Raw genomic sequence first — 18,400 nt, forward strand, 5'->3', positions numbered from 1 at the left:
TCATTACCTTTATTGATTAACTTTGGGATCTGTGAAATAGATGGGTGAGGAAGAAGAGACTGCAGATCTCATAGGATACCTTGTGAGGCTTGAACTGTTTGCTTCATGCTCCTCCCAGCTGTTTCTAAGCCCCTGCTTGAGCAAGGACGTGGACTACAAGACCTCCAAGGTCCCTTCCAACTCTTGTTATTCCATTAAGCCAAGCTTAGAAATTCTACTCTGGACTGCAATGAGCCTATTGAAGTTTGCCAAGGCTGCTATTGACTAACATTTAAAGAAGCAGCTGGTCCAGCCAAGATCTACTAGTTGCAGAAACTTGCACATTGCGTTCAAAAGAAGTACTAGAAATATAAAAGCTTTTTGGATTAAGATTTGGTGGAACATTCAGAAGATTTTTAATAGAAAGATAAAGTTTACACCACAATTATTTTTGTTAGGTATTATTGAAGATTGTGATGTTAAAGAAACTATTTTAATGTTGAATCTTATTACGGCGGCAAGGCTATTGGTTGGGCAATATTGGAGGAAAGATTCTTTGCCTACCACAGAGCCGAGGTGGCGCAGCAGTTAGAGTGCAGTACTGCAGGCCACTTTAGCTGACTGTGTTCAGCAGGTCAGCGGTTCAAATCTCACCGGCTCAAGGTTGACTCAGCCTTCCATCCTTCCGGGGTAGGTAAAATGAGGACCCAGATTGTTGGGGGCAATGTAAATATATATATACATTGCTTACTGGTGTACACCGCTTAGAGAGTGCTTGCACTTAAAGCGGTATATAAGTCTCATAAATAAATAAATAAATAAATAGAAGAATGGTCGTTTAAAGTTTCTAATTTAGCAGAAATGGCCAAAATTTCTGCCTATTTGAAGGATCATTCACAAGAAAAATACATCTCTGTGTGGAGAAGATGGATAAATTTTGTACAGAATAAACATGGAATTAGAAAGTATCATTTAGTTTTTGATTAACTTATAGTTTAAATTGGGAGCTGTTTGTATTTAAAGTATTTTAGGGATTTGGTTATTGGTATAGTTGGATAAGCTTAGTTAGAATTTGTTTGCTTATTTTTAACCCTGTAATCAACTCTGGGAAGCAAGGGGGGGAGGGTTGGGATAGGGGAGGAGGGAGGGTTATTGTATTGTAATAATAAATTTGTATAAAACTTTTCAATAAAAAAAAAGAAATACTACACAGTGAAGCATACAAGTTGAATGGATACAAATGTTTATTTCTTCAAGCAAACCGGGGATACTATCGAGCCAGCTCAGACCAGGTCATAAATATGGGTTGCTAAATACTTCTCCCCCCCCAAAAAAAAAATAAAACAAACAAGCTCAAGAGGTTCAGGTAGAGGAGATAACTCATGAAGTTTTTCAGCCATTTTCCTCTGAATTCTCTATGCTCCTTAAAGACTGCCTCCTAGCCACGGCTCTTATGAATGCCTGCACTGGTATGGCTCAGGAACTAGGATAGTTTAATTCCTCATTAGGCAAGATGTAGGATAAGAGTCCAGCAGCTGCTGAGGAGGAGAAGCAGGAGAGGTCAAGGTCAGCTGCCTGGAGAAATCAGGAGATGCAGAGGTAGGATGGTGACTGGCTAAGAAAGCAAGAATCAATCCTAAGCTATTGGGGTTTGTTTTGTGGGGAACACATGCAATTTTGGGTTCACACCAATGAGCTATGATGTCTATGTTATTAAGATATTGGAGTAGAAGAGGGAAGACCCAGTTTGTAATGTCTCTTAAGAACAAAAGCCAGCTGGATAACCTGAGGCCAATCACTCCCTCTCAGCTTGATCAGCATCAGGCTCTGTAAAAGTGCCTGAAAAATATAAAACTCCCCATGTTGTGTCATACAAAGGAAGAGAATTGGGGCACATGTTAAGAACGACAACAAATGGACAAACGCTTTATCAACAAAATGGAACAAAATAATGTGGTTTAATCAATAAGCCAATGGTGGTGATTGCTGGTATCAATGGAAGAAAGTTTGAGCAATTTTAAATTTGTTTCTCACACTCTCTTGTTTTGCTAGGTTGAGTTTTGCTAATGGCAGTTCTCTATCCATGTCCAGTCTCTCACTAGACTGTAAGAGTCTAGTGAGACCTACAGACCCTTTCTTGGAAAAAGGTATTTAAATGCATAAATATAGATTCCATTACAAATGAAATCAGAAATGTTCGAATATGGTTATCAAAATATTTAAAAAATAGGAAATACGTAACACAGTAATATATATGTGTGTGTATGTGTGTGTGTGTGTTTGTTATTAAATCAGGTTAGTTATTAAATTAATAACAAGGTGATACACTTTTTAAGGGTATAATCATTTTAGATAGGGAAGTTTAATGAAGTTAACAAACACTTTTGGAGTCTAGAGGCCATCAATTACTTTGTTGTCTACATACATTATTGAATTAAAAACTAAAATTCAATTGTTTTAGGGAAAATAAAATTGTAGCCACTTTAATTTCAGTCCCATGGCTCCTGGGAAAGACCAATTTTCCAGATCCTCATCCCATTTTTGGGTGTGTGCAAGATTTTGCTTGTGGCTGACATATATCAGTTCACGAGGCAGCTTTTTCAGATCAGAATAGTCTTGATTATTTTCAGGTTTTAGATGCTTTTCAGAAAATTGCAGCAATAAATTTGAAGGCTTATTTTGTTTAAATCCTGCTTCTTGGAAGGTTGGAGTAGATTTTGTTAAATTATCCAAGTATCTTAACCTCTTTGCCCCCATCATTTTCACTATTACTTTTTCCACGAAGAAGCAGATCCCAAAGTAGGCAGCTAACAAGAGGACCCTTGTTGGTTTTCCCTTCCCTTCCCCCTCTGTCTACTGACTGACAAATGGTAGTAGCCCCATTTAAGACATAGTTTGTGCAGCACAGGCACCAGGTCAGGAGAGGGTGAAACATGTCACGGAGGCTGAAATACGATGTCTCCTGGGATCAGGTCACAGCTGGTGTTTCTGTGCAGTCTGCATGCCCCCTCTCCTGGCTGATCAAACCCATTGTGTCTATTGTGTGCAGCAAACAGTAAAAGCTGGAGACACAAAGCAAAATGAGAGGAGTGAAGAAAAGCTAGACGAGCAGAAAGCATGCTGCTCCACAGGGGGATGTTGCAGGGCAGGAAGGAAGGAGAAAGCAGAACTCCTATCAAACCAAGCAGCTACTTGTTTATGATGGAGATGACCTGCAGCAATACATTGCAGAGTTTCCCTATTATTCAGATCTGCAAAATAAATGCAAGATGTGATATTGCCTAGAAAAAAAGTGAATCTAGAAAAGGCCAGCAGTCCTGGTCCTGACTGAGACCTCCTTAGGGTTGGTGGTGTAGATTAGAACACAGGTTATGGAAAGCTTCCCATCTGAAAAATCAGATTGAGCCTGGAGTTCTGGGTGCAAACCAGCCCCTCTCTCTTCAGTGTGGACCTCAGGCCCTGAAAGCACTTCACAAGAACAAATTGTTCCACTATGAGTACAATCAAGTGCAGCCTGGATTTAGGCGGAATTTACTGCATGGGCTTTACTGCTCTCGTGCAGAAGGCAAATAAATGCTTAAAACAATATTTGTGCCGTCCTCCTTTTGCTACAGTCTGAATCCTCCTTCAGCCGGTCCCTTGAATGGTGACCTGTCCCTTGACTATTCCTTGCACCTGGCACACTGGAATCTGGTATGGTCTCTGCTGTTTTTCACCCCGGGGTTATCTATTCAGCTTAGCTGTTTCTCTTCTCATGTAGATTTTGAATTGCTTCCCAGACAATGCAGTTTGCCTCCACTCCTTGGCCAAGATACAAGGACGCTCTTTCAGTACTGTAAGTACTGTGCCTTTTGGGTCAAAGGGACCAAAAGCAATACGGTAGACTTGGAACAGGCTGTCTATGCTGCACAAGTATAATGAAAAGAAAGTCACCTCATCTGTGTTCAGCATAAACGCTGAGACTCAGCTGACAGCACCCAGCTTGGGAATTGTTTGACTTTTGATACGCAAAAGGCGATTCAGTGTTTCTTTCTAAGCATGTATTATTAGAGTTTAAAGGCTAGTATTTCTGGAAATGTATTGAACAATGTGGTAAATGAAGATGGATTTCTGAGTTCAGTGCTAACTAAGTCAATTTTTTAAAATCTTTATTCTAATATCAGGTGTGCAGGACATCTAAATAATTAAAAAAAAATAGATAAAATTACAGGCATCCGTAAAAAAGCACCAAGCCTAATTGAAGAAAGCATTGTAAGAAGATCCTTCAAATTAAAACCATTTTGGCTTCAAGCAATCAAAGGACTTCTGAATGGCACTGTATTTATTTACTGGCAAATAATTTGAGAGTTTGAGCAAATATCTTGGACTTACTTAGTATCCACTGTGTGGACAGTTACGTGAAGTTATTACCAATCGTGGAAGCCCCGACGAAGAATTCTACACTCTTTGGAAAACCCAATGCTATGCAGACATGACAAAATTGAATTTAAAATTTTAAAAAGAGAGATGAGACCTTGCTTTGTTACTTGAAACCCCATATCTGCCCCCTTATGGGTTTTTTGGGTGGGAGCAGGCAAATTTGGCTAGCCAAATTTATTGTTTGTTCTAACAAAAAAAAAAAATCTCTAATCTTGGTAGCAAATACCCTGGAGCAAAATCTCCACATTCATTTACAGCAAGGTAAAGTTATTTTAAAATTCTAGCTCCAGATCAGCAGAGGGTAGCTTTTATGGAGCTAGGCAAGTACTTTTGGGAAGAAGGACGTTGCGGGCCATGGGGTAAAGCAAAATAAGTAGGACAGTATCACACTTGTAAAGCAGTGAAAGAGGAGCGTTCAATTTTTTTTTTAAAAAAAGCATATCCTATTTTAGAGTATGCATTATAGTTTTCACATATTTCCCATATCAAAACAGCAATAAATAGTGCAGCCAATTTTTACTCATTCAATTGGCAGCTACAAAAAAAAGACACATGGCATTCTCAAGAGCTCTAGATAATAAGAATAAAAGTTTGTGAACACTAAAAAAAAAAAAAGATTTAGTCCATTATGAAAGGATATAAATTACGGGTAGTTGACTTACAATCAAAAAATTAGGGTTGTTAAGTGAGACATTTATTAAGTGAGTTTTGCTCCTTTTTATGACATTTCTTGCCACAGTTAAGTGAATCATTTGCAGTTGTTAAATTACTAACATGGCTGTTAAGTGAATCTGGCTTCCCCATTGAGTTTGCTTATCAGAAGGTCACAAAAGGGGATCACATGACCCTGGGACACAGCAACGGTCATGAACCAGTCGCCAAGCGTCTGAATTTTGATCACATGATAAAGGGACTGCTACAAAGTCTAAGTGTGAAAAAATGGTTGTAAATCACTTTTCAGCGCCGTTGTAACTTTGAACGGTCAGTAAATGAACTGTTGTAAGTTGAGGACCACCCATACATGAAACCTTAGCTTAGGAGAAGTAATAGGAAAAGAAAAACACAGTTAAATAATTCATTCATGCCTTTGAATAAGTCTTGATTCCTGTTGATTGTTTGAACCAATCCCTGCAGTTTTCTTGGCAAGATTTAGAAGTACAACAATTTACCACTGCCTTCTTCCTAGGGTTGAGAGAGAGTGATTGGCCCAAGATCACCCAACTGGCTTCATGCCAAAGACCTCCTAGTTTCTTGTTTGGTGCCTTGACTGCTACAGTACACTAAGCTGATTTTTTCAAATCCTCTTTACAAAGTGGAAATATATAATGTGGAAATTACAGTGTAAAGGTAGCACTATGGAGACTTGTTCAGCTATGTATCTCACTGGTTGATCTACAACTCCAGTAACTACAATTGCTCCAGAGTTGGACGGGGCCATTGAGGCTCTTAAAAGCAACCTGCTGCCTGAATCCAAATTAACGCATCTTGGACAGATGGTTTATCACATCAAGTGAAGGAAAATCTAGTTTAATGAAAAGAAGGAATAGGGGTGATATGATAGCAGTGTTCCAATATCTCAGGGGCTGCCACAAAGAAAAGGGAGTCAAGCTATTCTCCAAAGCGCCTGAAGGCAGGACAAGAAGCAACGGATGGAAACTAAGCAAGGAGAGAACCAACCTAGAACTAAGGAGAAATGTCCTGACTGCTAGAACAATAAATCAATGGAAGTTGTGAATGCTCCAACACTGGATGTTTTTAAGAAAGAGATTGGACAATTATTTATCTGAAATGGTATAAGGTTTCCTGCCGGAGCAGGGGGTTGGACTAGAAGACCTCCAAAGTCCCTTCCAATTCTGTTATTCTATTCTGTTACGACTTAAAGCCCACCATCTCTCTGGCTAATTGTTTAGCTTTCAACTGATCTTATTGTTATGAGGTTTTTTTCTAATCCTACATCACAAAAAAGATGTTGAGAGTTTGGAAAAAATTCAGAGAAGAGCAACTAAGATGATCCAAGGCCTGGAGACTAAAACCTATGAAGAATGGCTGTGGGATTTGGGTTTGGCTAGTCTAAAGAAAAGAAGAAATAGGGGAGATATGATAGCAGTATTCCAGTATTTGAGGGGCTACCACAAAGAAGAGGGGGTCACATTATTCACCAAAGCAGGGCAGGACAAGAAATAATAGTTTCTGATCTAAGAGAGAAGCAACCTGGAATTAAGGAGAAGCTTCCTGACAGTGAGGACAATTAACCAGTGAAACAGCTTGCCCCCAGAAATTCTGGGTGCTCCATCACTGGAGATTTTTAAAAAGAGGCTGGACAGGCACTTGTCTGAGATGGTATAGGTTTACCTGCTTGAGCAGGGGGCTGGACTAGAAGGCCTCCAAGTTACCTTCCAGCTCTATTCTATTCTATCATTGGATTATTTAGGAAAAGAAAACTAACCCAGATGTAGCATTTTATGAACTACAGTGGAAGGCCAGGAGTAAATATGTAAAAACTACATTGCACACCACAATAATAGTTTTATAGAAATGTTGTTTAGATTAGCTATCTTTCAACAGCAATTGTGTTATACATAAATATCTTGCATTCCCAGATTGCAGTCATTTCTCAAAGGCACCTTCTTTGGGAGCACTTAATAGCAGTCCAAAGTACTCCGGGAAATTTTATACATTTATAAACGTGGGGAAGTTGTGTGAACAATTCAGCTCACAACATTTGATACTGGGAATTCCCCACTTAATTTATTTTGTAAGAACTGCCCCAGTAGAATATATGACTTGCCCAAGAAGCCTATCAATAAACTGGCCAAGCAAAACCTATATTTGTTTGCATGTGATTTAGGTTTCAATCCCAAACCAAATTTACTGAAAAAGGAGGAGGAGGAGGTGAAGAAGGAGAACAAAGGAGACTTAGATAGAATGTCATTATTGAGTTAGAATTTGTTCCCAGCACTGTGGTTAACACTTCATCAGTTGCTGGAGTAGTAGTGGTTTTTCTGCCTTAATAGTTCCTTGGGGCTTTGTAATAGTTTCCTATTTGCTTAACTAAATGAAGTAGTTTCTTCTGTAACACACTGTGGACAAGACAGGCAGTATTCCACATTAGTCTTCATTAGGCAAACACCTTTGGATAAGCAGCAACATAGGCTGGCTGTTCACCACAGCCCCCTGCACAAAGCCCCTTTTTACACCCTGTGAAGCTTTATGTATTTTACATGAGCAGTTAACATAGCATAACAACAACTGGATGTTGCTGAACCACAAATATTAATACCCCACTGCATCAGCCAACTGTTGGCTGAGTTGAGGAAGGGCTAGGGTTAAAGTTAACTTTATTGGTTCCTCCACTGAGTAATAGATTTAATTCTGGGGCTAATCAGGTTAGCAAAGGCAAATTCCAAAAGGCCAAATGAGTGGACAAAAGACTATCTTTCCTCTTGAAAAAAGGGGATACTTTCAGGCATGAATGAATAGATTCAGACATCTGAATTAGTGGCATTATTTGGGAAGAGCAGTTGTGAAGCCAGCTTTGGGCTCAGAATTATGAGCTTGCATTGGGACAGTTGCAGAAGATAAGCCAGTTTGTAGCATTTTCAGTCCGCAATACAAATGAATAGATATATTAAATATTGCCTATCTAATATGGGTTCCACCTCTAAGAAAGTAACTTTAATAGCATTATACTTTTCATCATTGTAACAAACGGTGAAAAAAGTGGGGCTGAAAAAAACTAAATGTTCAAATGACTCCCGATGAGTTTCACATCTCAGCAAGCAAAGATCAAATTTAAATGCTTTTTGTAAATGACCATTTCCTTATCAAGAATTGCCCAAAGCGCAGAATTTTGGTGAACCAGTTCTACTGGATACCTGGGAAACTATCTGGGTGAGAAATGTTAAATTTACACAAGCCCAGAATTTAAGGGAGAATTTTTATAAAATGTTTTATAGATGACACCTTGATCCACAAAAGATGTCTCTCATGTATCCTGACTTACAGCCTAAATGTTGGAGATGTGGCTGTTTGGATGCCACTTATTATCATATTTGGTGGTCGTGTAAAAATATAAAAGCTTTTTGGATTAAGATATGGTGGAATATTCAGAGAATTTTTAGAAAGAGGGTAAAATTTACTCCACAATTGTTTTTGCTTGGTATTGTTACTGATTGTGATGCTAAGGAGGTTATATTGATGTTGGATTTGATTACAGCCGCAAGGCTGCTAGTAGGTCAATATTGGAAGAAGGAATCTTTGCCTACTTTGCAAGAGTGGTTTTTTAAAGTATCTTATTTGGCGGAAATGGCAAAGATTTTGGCTTTCTTAAAAGAGCAAATGCAAGAGAAATTTTTTGTTGTATGGGAAAAATGGATAAATTTTATACAATTTAAATTGGATATGAAAAAATACCATTTAGCTTTTTTATAACTTGTATAAAAACTCTACTTTTTTTTCTTTTCTTTCCTTTTTTTAAAAAATATTTTTTCTTTTTAAGGTTTATAATTCTTTATTCATATATATTTTGTTCTTAATTATCTTATAATTTTGTTAATTTCTTTTAATTAAGCCTATATTCTGCTCTGGGAAGCTCGGGGGGGAGGGAGGGGTGATTTGGGAGGGGTTGGGGGAGGGTTGTTTTGTTTTGTTTTGTTTTGTTTTTGTCTTATTGTAGTTGTCATTGTTTTTCTGTCTTTGTAAAAGTTTTTTAAAAAATTTTCAATTAAAAAAAAAAAAGAATTGCCCAAAGCATTGATTTATTATTTGTCAACTGTATGTGTTCACGGCAGCATACATAGCAACTCCTCCTCTCATTTTAATTCACATCTGAGAGAAAATGACTGTCTCAGAGTCCTCTAGTCCAGTGTTTCTCAACCTTGACAATTTTAAGGCATGTGGACTTCAACTCCCAGAATTCCACAGCCAGCAATGCTGGCTGTGGAATTCTGGGAGTTGAAGTCCACATGCCTTAAAATTGTCAAGGTTGAGAAACACTGCTCTAGTCAATTTCGGTAATAGGAGAGACATGCATCTCTGTGACCCTAGTGTAACATAGGGGTGGGCAACTATGTCCTCTTTATGACCTGGCTAGCTCAGAAATTCTGGGAGTTGTTCCACAGGTCATAAAGGGGACATAACCATGGTGGCACAGTGGTTAGAACGCAGTATTGCTGGCGGTTCAATTCTGACTCAGTTCAAGGTTGACTCAGCCTTCCATTCTTCCAAGATCGGTAAAACGAGGACCCAGACTATTGGGGACAATATGCTGACTCTGTAAACCGCTTAGGGCTGTAAAGCATTGGGAAGCGGTGTATAAGTCTTAGTGCTATTGCTATAGTTGCCCACTCCTGGTCTAACACCTTAACCACTACACCACATTGGGTCTTCTAGTCTAATTATCCCAGCTATGTACGTGATCTCAGAAACGCAGTGCTGGAGAGAATTGAAGGATATAAGCTAGAGATACTTGCTTCTATCTTGGTTCTAATTAGCAACTGCAACATTCGTGCTTACCCTGAAAGTCATTGATTCCAAGAGCTTTCTTGCCATTTTTTTTGCAACTTTACCTTATTGATTTCACTGAGAACCAATTTCAGCTGAAGAAATTGAAGAGAAGGACAAGGGGGGGACATGATAACAGTGTTCCAATATCTCAGGGGCTGCTACAAAGAAGAGGGAGTCAAGCTATTTTCCAAGGCGCCTGAAGGCAGGACAAGAAGCAACAGATGGAAACTGATCAAGGAGAGAAGCAACCTAGAACTAAGGAGAAACTTCCTGACAGTTAGAACAATTAACCAGTGGAACAACCTGTCTCCAGAAGCAGTGAATGCGCCAACACTGGAAGTTTTTAAGAAGAGACTGGACAGCCATTTGTCTGAAATGGTATAGGGTTTCCTGCCTGAGCAGGGGGTTGGACTAGATGACCTCCAAGGTCCCTTCCAACTTTATCATTATTATTAGTAGTAGTAGTGCAGTGATTTACCTATTTTAATCAAGTCCTATTCGACTCAATGGGACTTGTTCTTCAAGAGACCCCTTGGCAGCAAAGGGTTGGGTTTTTCAATTCTTCTGCCTTTTTATGGTAGGGATTTTTGATCTCTGGATATGGTTGCTCTTCATTATGAATAAATGAACAAGACTGGGTAAGTCGGAGACAGAACTGGAATTGCTGACTTCTGCCCAAGCAGTATGCCTTTTGGAGTGTGTGTATACCTTTTCTTTTCACAAAAGGAAGTTCTAAAGTAATACTTGAGTTTTTAATACTTAATAATTCACTTTTGGTTGGAACTGGCAATACTCACAAGAAGCTAGAAGAACTGGGGGGGCTTGAAAATATCTTTACAATCACCCTATCAGGTGTTCCAATAGCACTTTAATGAAGCTACCATTTGAATTATCCATAGTACCCTAACATAAACTCACTACAGGACACTGTGGGAGGATAAAATGATTCTGTTCAGTGCAGCAGTAGAAAATATTTTTCATAAAGGGGGATTGAGAATATGCTTTCATGGTGATTGCACTATTCAGACCTCTCAGGCACCAAGAGCTGCCTAGATAATTGAATTTGCATAGACTTTCTGAAGCACAAGTAGAATTTAATATCCATGTGCCATTTCTGGATGCTTGAATACACTGGTACTGATTCTTCAGCAATTCATCCCTTAGAGACTTCAAGAGGGCAGTGGGATATAGGTAGAGAGTTAAGTATTTACTCTGTAGCCTATGTTGGTCTATTACTCTGCCTGCTTTTGCTCTAAGACAGTGTTTCTAAACTTTCAAAGCTTAAAAATGTATGGACTTCAACTCCAAAATTCTCAGCCAGCATTCTGAGGTCACATTTTTCTGCCTGGAGTAACTGCAGAAAAAACTGAATCTTCTCCAGATAGGTTGTCATTAACTAGGTCAGTGATGGCGAATCTTTTAGAGACCGAGTGCCCAAACTGCAACCCAAAACCCACTTATGTATCGTGGATGCCGGGTGGGCATGGCCCATTGGGTGGGTGTGGCCGCGGTGCTAATGGCAGACTGGGTGGGACTAAAAAGTTCAATCAATTCCAACTTTTTTTTTCCCTGCAAGAAGTTGAAATTGATTGATTGAACCTTTTTTTTTTTTTTTTTTTGCACACAGTGGCAGAGGCCTAAAGCAAAAAAGGTTTTATAAAACCCGGCTGAATGCTTAGGACTTGGACACAGAGAGGGCTCTGCGTGCCACCTGTGGCACGCGTGCTATAGGTTCGCCACCACGGAACTAGGTAGTAGGCTCTGGCTTATCCCATAATATATTTCTTCTAAATAAATCACCCTCCAGTCATTGCTCAGACCAGATTCCCTCTCTCAGGAACATCCACAGAGTGAATGCTTCAACTTCCAGCCATCCTTATCATGATAGGCTTTCATCCTGGACTAATTCTTCTCACTTCTAGGGTCTGTTAAACCAGAGATGCATAACTTTGCAGCCATGAAGACAAAAAGATCAGCCACTAAAGACAACTAGAGATAGAGTTGCAAATGCATTTCCTGCTGATAATCATTACTAAATACTCACAATTTATCATTGAATTTCAGTGGGACAAACTTAGAGATCTTGGGGATCACACAAAGAATTGGGGAGAAAGGCTGTCTGAGCCATGGTAAGTCAGCCTCTGGATAATCAGTCTTTGGATCAGCATATCTCAATCTTCCCAACTTTAAGATGACTCCTGTTGAGTCCTTGGCGCAAAGCAGACACGAGAAGTAGTTGGAGTTCTCAGTTTTCTTTATTCTGCGTTCAGCTTACAAGTAGATGGCTTCTTAGCTTCCCAAATGCTCGCAGCCTCTTATATAGGCAACTCCCAGGTAAATGTGTTACTTTTCCCGCGCCAGCACCCGCGCATGCGCACGGCGCTGGCGACAGCCTGTCTGGTCCCGGGCAGCCTTGCACCTGCCCGGGACTGCCTGCAAACGCCCGAGCCGTTTGCAAGGCTCGGGACATAACACCCCTTTCCCCCGGGCTGAAACTACTACCAACATATAATCATTTGTTCTATACAGCGTTCCGCTCCCCAGTGCTTCCACTGTTTGCTGGCTTTTGCCTTGCCAGCAATGTTATATAATCCTCTAGGTACTTAGGAGATTTCTTTGCTCTCTGTGACCTTCTCAGCTCTGGGTTACTAGTAGGAGTTCCCTGACTGGAGGGAGATGTGAGCCTGTTCTCCTTATTTTGTCTTGGTGCCTTCCAAGAGCTGTGCCCTGATGCCTGGCCTGCTTGCTCGCCCACCGGGCTCGTCAGGCCAGGGCTTCTGTCACTTTGTGACCTGGTTGACCTGCCTAGCTGTAGACCCTCGGGCCCCCTGAAGTGATAGCCACTGCTGGGCGTCTCTGTTGAACCTCCTAGGTCCGTCCAAGACCTGTCAGGAGGCTGTCCATTCCCTGAACCCCGTTCTGTGTCCGGGCTTGTGTGGGTTTCTGTACTTTCCCAAAACTCAGTTATTCCCTGATTTGGGCTAGAGGTGTTGTAGTCGGGACTTGGTTCCTCGACCACCTCCCTGTATGTTTGACCCCCTGTAGGATTTGGGGTAAGGTCAGGCCAACTTTGGGGATTGTGTGCCAGCTCTCTTGCGGGGAATGATTTGTTGGGATGCCCCCGGGTATCCTCCGTGACTGGAGTGCTGTGTGGAAAGTGAGTATGCCCCCGGGGTGACTCCCTGGCTGGAGTAGGCGTGGATGCCTGGTAGTTGGGTAGGCTCATAGAATTCTTGTTCGAAGCTCTCGCGGAACCCTGGAATGGGCCGTTTGTGGCTCCATCAGTGGAGATGGGCAGCAGCTCGTGCCCTTCCCTTTGCTCCAAAGGGTCCCCCTCCCCCCCTGGAAAAGACCCAGGAGTCTCAGCTGGAAGATGCCGCCTAGGGTGTAGTTGGTCGATGTGCCTGCGCAGGACACGACCGTTGTCCAGAGCTACCTCGTAGGATAGAGGACCCGTGACCCTGGAGACAGAAGCGGGGACCCATGTATGACCAGGCCCGTAATTGCGAGTCCAGACCGGGGCACCCTCAAGTAGTTGTCTAGGTGCCCTAGGATGTGAGGTAGATGAAGGCAATCTGTCCGGATGCAACCGGTCAAGTTTAGTAGTAAGTTGACGCCCCCAACGAAGTTCAGCTGGGCTTCTCCCTGTAGAAGTGGACGGTGTGGTGCGATAAGAAAGGAGAAAGTCAGCCAACCTGTGATGCCAGTCCCCGTAGGTGAGTCTTTTCAAGGCGTCCTTTGTGATGCGCACCATGCGTTCAGCCATACCGTTGGTGGACGGGTGGAAGGGTGCAGACGTGGCATGACGAATCATGTTTGCCTGTAAGAAAGCTTGGAATTTGGAGGAAGTGAATTGAGGGCCGTTGTCGGACACAATGACATCTGGCAGCCCGTGTGCAGCAAAAATCCCCCTCAGTACCTGAATAGTCTTTGCAGTGGTGGTGGATGAGACAGGTACAACCTCAAGCCATTTCGAGTGGCTGTCAACAAGGACCAAGAAGAACTGGCCCTGAAAGGGCCCAGCATAGTCAATGTGCACCCTAGACCATGGGGACTGTGTTTCCTCCCATCTGTGCACGGGAGCTTGGGGCATCTCTGGGCGAGATCGTTGGCACAGGTGGCATGCATGCACCTTAGCCTCAATATTTTTATCTAAACCAGGCCACCATAAGTGGCTGCGTGCAAGAGCCTTCATACGAACAATGCCAGGATGACCCTCGTGGAGGGATTCCAAGACCCTAGTCCTCATTGAGGTGGGAATGACAACTCTGTTTCCCCAAAGCAAACAACCCTGAGAAAGGGACAGCTCGTTCCTTTTGGACCAGAAACTCTGAAACTCAGGACTAGGGCAGTGCTCAGGCCAACCAGACAAAACCCAGGAACGGACACGTGAAAGTGTGTGATCTGTACCTGTTTCAGCGGCAACATCCCTGGCACTAAGAGGGAGCTCGGGCAAGGCTTGGATTGATAGAATGTTGACAGCTGGCGCAGGGTCAGCTTCTACTACTGGCAGAGGCAATCTACTGAGGCCATCAGCATGGCCCATTTCTTTCCCAGGCTTGTGGAGTAAAGAAAAATCATATGCAGACAAAAAAATAGACCACCTAAGCATTCTAGGGGAAATGATTTGGGGAGTCTGCTTACGTGTGGTAAACAGTCCCAGCAGAGGCTTATGGTCAGTGAAGACCGTGAAATGCCTGCCATATAGAAAATCATGGAATTTTTTAATTCCTGCAACAACAGCCAGAGCCTCCCTGTCTATCTGAGCGTAGTTGCGCTCGGCAGAAGACAATGTTCTTGAATAATATGCAACAGGAACCTGAGTTCCATCAGACCTGAGGTGGCTCAGGACAGCTCCAACCCCGTAAGGGGACGCATCACACGCGATGCACACAGGAAGAGACTCGTTGAAATGTGCAAGTACACTGTTAGAAGTGAGCAAGGCCTTGACTTCGTTAAAGCAGGCCTCATGCGTCTGTGACCACCGCCACACTGCTTGCTTGTCTAGTAGCCTGTGAAGAGACTCAGCTACACTAGCTTTATGTGGAAGAAAAGAATTGTAGAAATTCAGGAGACCCAGGAAGGCCTGAAGTTCGGCCTTGGACTTTGGCCTAGGTGCTTCTAAAATGGCAGTTAGTTTGGATTCAGCAGGGTGAATTCCAGCAGCATCAATTTTGAATCCCAGAAATTCAGTAGAAGGCACCCCAATTTTGCATTTGTCTTCTTTGAGCCTGAGGCCTGTTTTCCTGAACCTTAACAGAACAGCCCTTAGCCTTTCAGCTAGAATGTGTGTGGAGTCTCCTGCAATTAAGACATCATCAAAGTAGGGGCAACCCCCCGGTATGCCCCGCAGTGTGTTTTCCATTACGCTTTGGAAAATCCCAGGAGCGACATTCACTCCAAACTGCAGCCTTTTTACCTTAAAGGCTCCCCTGTGGGTCACAATAGTCTGAGCTATAGCAGCATCATCATCAACAGGCAGCTGTTGATACGCTTGAGCTAGGTCAAGCTTTGCAAAAACGCGCCCCCCCTTGAGGGAGGCCAGAATATGACTGACCACAGGAACAGGATAGGCATGTTGCTGCAATGCCTTATTCAGAGTGCATTTGTAGTCAGCACAAATGCGAATGTCCCCATTTGCCTTTAGAGGCGTGACAATGGGGGTCTCCCAAGGACTGGAATCAACAGGTTCTAGGATTCCCTGTTGAATCAGTTTGTCTAACTCAGTGTCAATTTTACTCTTTAAAGCAAAAGGGACCCTTCTTGCTTTAATTCTAATGGGAGTGACAGTGGGGTCTAGCTTTAAGGACACAGGGGGTCCTTTGAATGTGCCCAGCTGGGGGCTGAAAACATCTGCAAATTCTTTGCAGACTTCCTGTAGGTCGAGTGTTTGTAAACTGTTGAGTCCTGTGACGTGTATCCCCAGGGCCTCAAACCAATCGAGTCCTATGAGACTCGTTCGTTCACCCCCTACTACTAATACGTCTAGTGGACCTTCAAAACTCTTGTATTGCACGTTAAGGGTGGCCTCCCCCTTAACACACACTCTTGAATTTTGAAAATCTGTTAACACAATGTCAGAAGGCCTTAACTTGGCCTGAGTTCCACTACCGGAACAAATCTTCCTAAATGTATGCAAGGAGATGATTGAAAGGGCAGACCCTGTGTCTAGTTCCATAGATAATGGAACCCCTTGTAGCTTCACCTTGAGTGACAGCTTTTTCTTAATGGGCTTGTGTGTGCCTGTCCTAAGGATGCTTCTTCGCGAAGCGCAAAACCCTACCCTATTCTGGCTGGGGAATCTGGTACCTTTCAGGCGCAGTTCTTCCTGAGGTTGTACCTTTCGTCGGCCCAGACACACAGCTGCAATGTGTCCTTGTTTGCCGCATGCCCGGCAGGTAGCGGAGCGGAACTTGCAGTCGGTTCTCCTGTGGCGACCTCCATAGCCGATGCACTTGAGCGGAGCTGAAGAGCTTCCCTTCTGTTTTTCTTCCTTCGTGGGGTGGAGACGGTCGACTTCCTCGTCCAGATCCTCCTCGGAGTTTCTTTGGACGTCTTCCTGGTGCACGGATGCAACCTCTGGACTGTTTCTGATCGGCCGCATGTTCTTGACAGCGCCGCCTGCTGCTTCTTCTGCGGTGACTTCCCTTAAGGCATCTTGGTAGGACAATTCTTCTTTAGCGAAAAGTCTCTGTTGTAGATCTCGATGCCTTAACCCGCACACGAATCGGTCCCTCAGTCGTTCTTCGAGGTCTTTGAACTCGCAGTGCTTGGCGGCCTTCCGTAATGCGGCGATGTATTCTTTGGCCGACTCACCGGGCCGTTGATCCCTCTGCTCGAAGGTGTGGCGCCATGCGATGACGGACATCTTGGGGTGGAAGTGCTCCTTCAGTAGCTTCTTCAGATCTGCGTAGCTGACAGACTCTACTGGAACAGGTGCTGCAAGGTTTTCTGCGATGTCGAAGGCGTCTTGACCGCAAACACAAAGCAGGGTGGCAGCCTTCAAGCTCTCTTCCCTCACTTGGTTTGCCTTGAAGTAGTTCTCCACCCTGGCTACGTATGACTCCCACCGCTCTGGATGTGAGACGTCGAACTCCGAAAGCCTTCCGATTTTCGCCATCTTCAGGAGACGGGTCTATCAGCCAGCCTACCCCCGAATGCGCACTGGATTGGTGGGTAGCTGCCGAGTCGACGCCGTTCCGCCGCTCAGGACTCACTTGGGTAAGCTTACACTTCTTCCTTTCCAGGCGGTGTAAGGCATCCCATCCTCATCGCCAGTGTTGAGTCCTTGGCGCAAAGCATACACGAGAAGTAGTTGGAGTTCTCAGTTTTCTTTATTCTGCGTTCAGCTTACAAGTAGATGGCTTCTTAGCTTCCCAAACGCTCGCAGCCTCTTATATAGGCAACTCCCAGGTAAATGTGTTACTTTTCCCGCGCCAGCACCCGCGCATGCGCACGGCGCTGGCGACAGCCTGTCTGGTCCCGGGCAGCCTTGCACCTGCCCGGGACTGCCTGCAAACGCCCGAGCCGTTTGCAAGGCTCGGGACATAACAACTCCCATGCTAGCGGGGGGATTCTGAGAGCTAAAGCCCCCACATTATAGTTGCCAAGATTGGGACACTCTGTTTTGGATAGTGGGTAGTTTCTAACTAAAGAGTTACAAAAATCCCCTCCAAAAACTGATTGGTAATAATTGAGAGCCAGAATAGTGTACTGGACTGTGCTGGAGTAATACCAGGGAGACTTAGGTTCTCATCTATCCTCAGCCACAGAAGCTCAGGTTGGTGTCATGGTTAAGGTGCTGGCCTAGAAACCAGGAGATTGTGAGTTCTAGTCCTATATTAGGCATGAAAGCTGGCCAAGTGATTTTGGGTTATCGTCCTTTCTCAGTCCAGCCCACTTCACAGGATTATTGTGAGAAAAATAGGAGGAGGAAAGAGTATTAGATATATTCACCATCTTGAATATACTTATAAATTTATTTATAAAGTAATAAAAGCAGGATAAAAATCTAATAAATAAGAAAAAAAGGATACATGCCTGACCACACCGGTTATTTATGCTGTGCTCAGGAGGGAAAGAGTCACATAATTACTTTTGTAAATATGTTATTGTTGTAGCCCTTCTGCTTTTGCAAATGTACTTTCCCGAACAATTTCACTAATCTCATTCTGCTCTCATCCTGCTTTCTATTTCTAATCCTCCTTTTGTGATAATACACAATCCATTTCTATTAATCTTGTGCTTGTTATTTCCATATCGTATGTCAACTATGAACAATGCCACAGTTCCCTATGAAATGACTCCACCAGCATAAATTATTGAATTGATTCATGACTCCAAGTAATAACATTAAAACATACATGCACTCTCTCTCAAACACACATATATACACATAAAACACACAACACACCAAGTTTGAAGCAACCCTTCACTTTATTGTAATCCAAATATGTGCCCTGTGTGTGCTTATGTGTATGTGTGTGTGTATATGTAT

Source organism: Crotalus tigris, unplaced genomic scaffold, assembly GCF_016545835.1.
Source record: "Crotalus tigris isolate CLP2741 ecotype Arizona unplaced genomic scaffold, ASM1654583v1 scf7180000023617.9722795, whole genome shotgun sequence".
NCBI lineage: Eukaryota > Metazoa > Chordata > Lepidosauria > Squamata > Viperidae > Crotalus > Crotalus tigris.